The sequence below is a fragment of the Chlorocebus sabaeus genome, chromosome 24 (genome assembly GCF_047675955.1).
Source record: "Chlorocebus sabaeus isolate Y175 chromosome 24, mChlSab1.0.hap1, whole genome shotgun sequence".
NCBI classification, from domain to species: Eukaryota; Metazoa; Chordata; class Mammalia; order Primates; family Cercopithecidae; genus Chlorocebus; species Chlorocebus sabaeus.
The window spans coordinates 7,055,282-7,060,901 of NC_132927.1; the positions used below are offsets into that span (position 1 = coordinate 7,055,282).

At 37.4% G+C, this 5,620-nt stretch overlaps 1 pseudogene; it reads left to right on the forward strand.

Annotated features, from left to right (window-relative positions):
- Positions 1-4,983: 4,983 nt before the first annotated feature.
- On the forward strand, positions 4,984-5,381 carry LOC140710029 (large ribosomal subunit protein eL27-like; annotated as a pseudogene).
- The last annotated feature ends 239 nt before the right edge of the window (positions 5,382-5,620 follow it).

Sequence of the window (5,620 nt, forward strand, 5' to 3'; positions counted from 1 at the left end):
AGTTCGAGACCAGCCTGACCAATATGGTGAAACCCCATCTCTACTAACAATACAAAGTTAGCTGACTGTGGTGGCGCATGCCTGTAATCCCAGCTACTCGGGAGGCTGAGGCAGGAGAATCGCTTGAACCTAGGAGGCAGAGGTTGCAGTGAGCTGAGATGGCGCCATTGCACTCCAGCCTGGGTGACAGAGTGAAACACTGTCTGAAAAAATTAATTAATTAATTAAATTTTGGTAACTGGATTATTCCCATTCATTTTTAACCCTCTACCACTTAAGAAAACAACAAAATAATTTGGTTCTTATGTCCCTTCACCTACAATCCTAACTCCCTACCTCTCTCTCTTTCTTCACAATCAAACTCACCCCCATCCACACTGGCGATTATTCTCTCCATGAAATACACTCTTCCCTTGCCTTCTGGTTTTCTCACATCTCTTGTTATGAACTGAATCTTTGTATCCTCCTCTCAAAATTCGTATGTTGAAGCTCTAACCCTCAATATGATGGTGTTAGTGGATGAAGCCTTTAGGAGATAATTAGGTTTAGATGCGATTCTGAAGGTGGAGCCCCAATGCTGGGATTAGTGCCCTTGTGAGAAGAGGAAGGTACACGATAGCATCCTGTCTTCACTACTGAGGATACTGCAAGAAGGCAACCATCCGCAAGCCAGGCAGAAGGTCTTCACCAAAAATCACATCTGCTGATGACACCTTGATCTTGGACTTCCCATCCTCCAGAACTGTGATAATTAAATGTTTATTGCCTAAATAACTCAGTCTGTGGTATTTGTTATAGCAGCCTGAGCTAAGATACCTCTCTGCATGCTTTTTCTGTCTAATCTACAGCCTCAGCCTCCTTGACTCTGAATTTAAATGTAGAGCTCCTCAAGGTTCAGTCCTAAATCTGTGCTTCTACTCTAGCCCCAATCACAACAGCCTCCCCCTGGCCCCCATGTTTACCAGAACCCTTTCCACCCAAATCAGGCCTTTGTATATATTATTATCTCTGTTAGAAAAGTTTCTTTCTCTTTCTTACCATCCTAAACATGTTTTTCACATCTGAGTTAGTCATCACTTCTTCTGGGAATCCTTCTCCTGCTTACCTTGTTAGGTCAAATCCCCCTATTATTTGTCTTCATAGTACTGTGTTGTTATTATGAGTACTAAACACTGTAGCAATTTACACTCTAATTTTTTTAGTGTCTGTCTCTAACACTAGACTGTGAGTTCCTAGAGTATACACTAAAAGCCTTGATTAATATTTATAGAATATGTGAAATGTCCTCCCAAAAATGATTTTATAGATTGTTTTCAACAAATTTTCCTAATGGTCAATAAGTATTTGTTGAAAGAATTAATGAATCTCTTTATGCCCCCACTGTTTTACCTTTAAAATAGGGGCTTTAAATATATAGAAAATAATTAAAAGTTTAAAATGGCATCTGTATTAGTCTGGATGGGCTAAATAAACTACTCAATCAAATAGACACAAATATATTGTGGCTTGAATAAAACAAAATTTTGCCTTGTTTATATAATGGTTCAGAATGGGAGTTAGATCAGGTGGCAGCTTTTCTCCATGCATTGATTCAGGAACCCCAGTGCCTTTCATTCTGTGGCTTCCCCATGGTCTTGCTATCATCTGCATTTAGCCAATAGAAAAGAGTGCAGAGGAAGAATTCATATTCTCCAAGAAGCCCCCTTCCAGAAGTGGCACACATCACTTCTATTCATCAGGTAACTGACTATACTCTCATTACTCTGCAAGAATAAAAGAATGGATTTTGCAGACAACCAGTGGTCTCTGCTACCATCATCCAAATACAAGGTCTCTTATTATTTTAGTTTTGCTGAGTTTTTTGAACATGTAACAATTACAAATAGTAATAACATTCTGGGTTAAAATTAGGTCACACTGAATGGCAATTCAAAAACTTCTCTTACCATCTCCTATTAATGAGAGACAATGGTACTCTAGTTTGGTTCCACAAAAATGTGGTTGTTAGGGGATGGAGGGTTTGAGGAGATATGGCTCAAAGGATACAAAATTTCAATTAGGAGGAATAAGCTCAAGAGATCTACTGTGTACCTTGGTGACTATAGTTAATAACAATATACTGTATACTTGAAAATTGCTAAGAGAGTAGATTTGAAGTGTTCTCACCACCAAAAAAGGTAAGTACGTTAAATAATGAGTATGTTAAATAGTATGATTTGACCATTCCACAATATATCAAAACATCATGTTGTACATCATAAATACATACAATTTTTACTTGTCAATTTTAAAAACTAGGCCAAGAGAGCTTGCTCACCCATTTCCACCATGTGAGGACACAGCAACAAGGCACCATCTGTGAACAGGAAATGGGTCGTCGCCAGACATCACATCTGCTGGTGCCTCGATCTTCGACTTCCCAGTCTCCAGAACTGTGAGAAATAAATTTCTGTTGTTCCTAAGGTTTTTTTTTAAATGTAGTTGTGGCAGTTAAGTCTTTTCTCATTCTCTGTTGTATAAAATATGAAAAGAAAAAGGAAACATACCTGGAATACTTTTTATTCACAGGTAATTCACATCATCTCTTTCAATGACAGTTTAAAAGGTATGGGGGCTAAAAGCTGGTTTACTCTCCCAAGATAATCAGTATATAATATATCTAATATATAATAATTATATCTATTATATATAAATAGTATATATAATATGATAATTAATTATATAATTATTATATCTATTATATATAAATATATAAAATATAAGTTATATATTATATAATTATATATGTTCAGCATGTATAATATATAATATATATTCAACATGTATAATATATATCATATACAATATATATTCAGCACACATAATATATATGCTGAATATTATCTGTTTGCCTCTCCAGATCTACTCTCCACCCTTTTCTGTGCCTCAGGAGGCTGACTGTATGGACTGAATCAACTAACTCTCTTAGCCTCTGGCTTCCCACTGGGTTTAGCCAACGTAAAGCACAAGCAGGGGATCAAAGCAGACAAGGTGTCACTGGCCAGTAGCTCAGCCAAAGGCTGCAACTTCTATTAGGAAGTGCTCTCCCCATAATTTTCGCTCTTCAAGTGCCAGTAATTGTTTCTTCCCCTTCCCCTTTCCCTTTGGGATCAGCAGTGATGTCTCCTTGCTGGCCTGCCCCAGGGTACTGTAATATCTCTTGTGATTTCTCTGAATTCTATCTACACTTTTGCAAATAGTTTCTTTATCAAACTGTTCTTAAATTATCCATCAATTTCTTGCTTTTCTGAAAGTTTATAACTACAATCACCTAATGGCCTACGAGGTACTCTATGGATATCCCGTTGGACAAAACTGTCATCAATAAGGATGTCTTCAGAGACCCTGCTCTTAAACACAGGGCTGGATGAGAGGCCAAGGTCAAGTTCGAAGAGAGGTACAAGACAGGCAAGAACAAGTGGTTCTTCTAGGACCTAGATTTTACAAAGCAATTCCACAGTGTCCTAGTTCTAATATTTAAACCCACATTAGAAAATGTTTAAAAGAAAAAACTTCACCTATTAAAAAACTTTGGGAACACTGAATGAAAAAAAAAACTGTTTATATATTGTATACTACATTTCCCAGGCGTTTTTGTTCACAGACTTTTCCCTTTTTTAAAAAAAGCACATAGGAACTAGTGTTCCACAGAATATAACTGAGAAAATTCTGATTTATACCAACAGAAAGAAGAGAAGAAAGATAAATGTAACACTACACAATTTCTAGGAACGCTCATATTGTTTTTATTTTTGCTTTAAAGCACAGCCAACCACTCACTTGTAGACAGCGTAGTACACACAGTGTTGTCCTCCCACAGACATGTACATACCCTCTGCACCTGGCTTCGGTCCACTGCTAAGACCCCAGGACCCCTCTCTCTGACCTCAAAGTCATCATCCAGGTCACCAGAGATAGCTCACTGCAGAAATCTGTGACCATAGACATGTAGTCTTGAACTACAGCTTACACAAGCCCCACTGGACAAAGGAAAACCAACTGAAGACAAATTACCAGAGAGAAAGCATGGAAGCTACCAAACTGTTGGAACCATTTCATTTCATGGGCTATATCTATATTCTATCTACACCTTTGAAAACCATTTCTTTACCAAACTCTCCTTAAATTTCCTCCTTTTGTGAAAGTTTATAACTACATCACCTAATTTCCACAAGGTACTCTGTGGATATTACACAGAAAGTACTAATTTTTTCTTTCTTTTTGTTATTTTAAAGACGAGGTCTCACTTGTTGCCTAGGCTGAGGTGCAGTAGCTATTTATAGGCATGATTATAGAATACTACAGGCTCTAACTCCTGGGTTTAAGTGATCCTGTCACCTCAGCCTCCCAAGTAGCTGGACGACAGGCACATGCCACTGCACCCACTTTGTACTAATTTTCAAATTGAAGATTTCAGAAACACTGAACTTGGAAAGACCCTGAGAGATGACATTTTTCATTTTCAATAAGTGCTGAGTCATCTGAGATACTCAATAATCTGTTTTTTAAAAAATTTAAACCTCCAAGCAGATCATGATCCTTTTCCTCTTCTTTGCATTTTCTGTATATATCCTTAATAGCACCTATCACATTGATTAGTAATTGTTAGTTTAATGTTCTGTGTCTTCAAACAAATGCAAACTCTTTCCAGGAAGAAAATGAATCATTGCTGTTAAAGCCTTAACATTTTACCCAGTATGTATTTAATAAACATTTTTGAACAAACGAAAAACCTTGGCCAAATGAATAAATATTTCCTTGGTAAGTTCTTTCACTATCAATCGTATCATAAAATTTTTCTTAATACCAACTTAAATGCCATTTTGTGTATAGAAAAATCCCTAAAAGATCCTAGGGGTTATCCACTCTGGGCAGAAGGGCATTTAAAAACTAAAGCTTTTCCTTCTTTCATTTCTACTGTAGGCCCCAGTGGTTACTGTCGAAATGGGCAAGTTCATGAAACCTGGGAAAGTGGTGTTTGTCCTGGCTGGACACTACTCCAGATGCAAAGTTGTCACATTGATGATGGCACCTCAGAGCGCCCCTACAGCCATGCCCTGGTGGCTGGAATTGACCACTATCCCTGCAAAGTAATAGCTGCCATGGGTAAGAAGATCACCAAGGGGTCAAAGATCAAGTCTTTTGTGAAAGTTTATAACTACAGTCACCTAATGCTCACAAGGTACTCTGTGGATATCCTCTTGGACAAAACTGTCATCAATAAGGATGTCTTCAGACACACTGCTCTTAAACGCAAGGCTGGACAAGAGGCCAAGGTCAAGTTTGAAAAGAGGTACAAGACGGGCAAAAACAAGTGGTTCTTCCAGAAGCTGCAGTTTTAGATGTTTTGTTTTAGTCATTAAAAATTAAAAAGAAAAGAAACTAAAATTTTCTTGGGTTTTGTTCATTGTATTTCTTTTTAATCTTCAGAGAAGAAAATATATACAACCATCCTTGCAGATGTATTTCAATTTCACAAACCTTTAGAATTAGAAAAATTCCTCCTCCTAGCTACAGAGTCTCCATCCAAATATCTACATGGGCTTGACAAGCAAGGTAAATGCATAAAGGAGGGTATTTT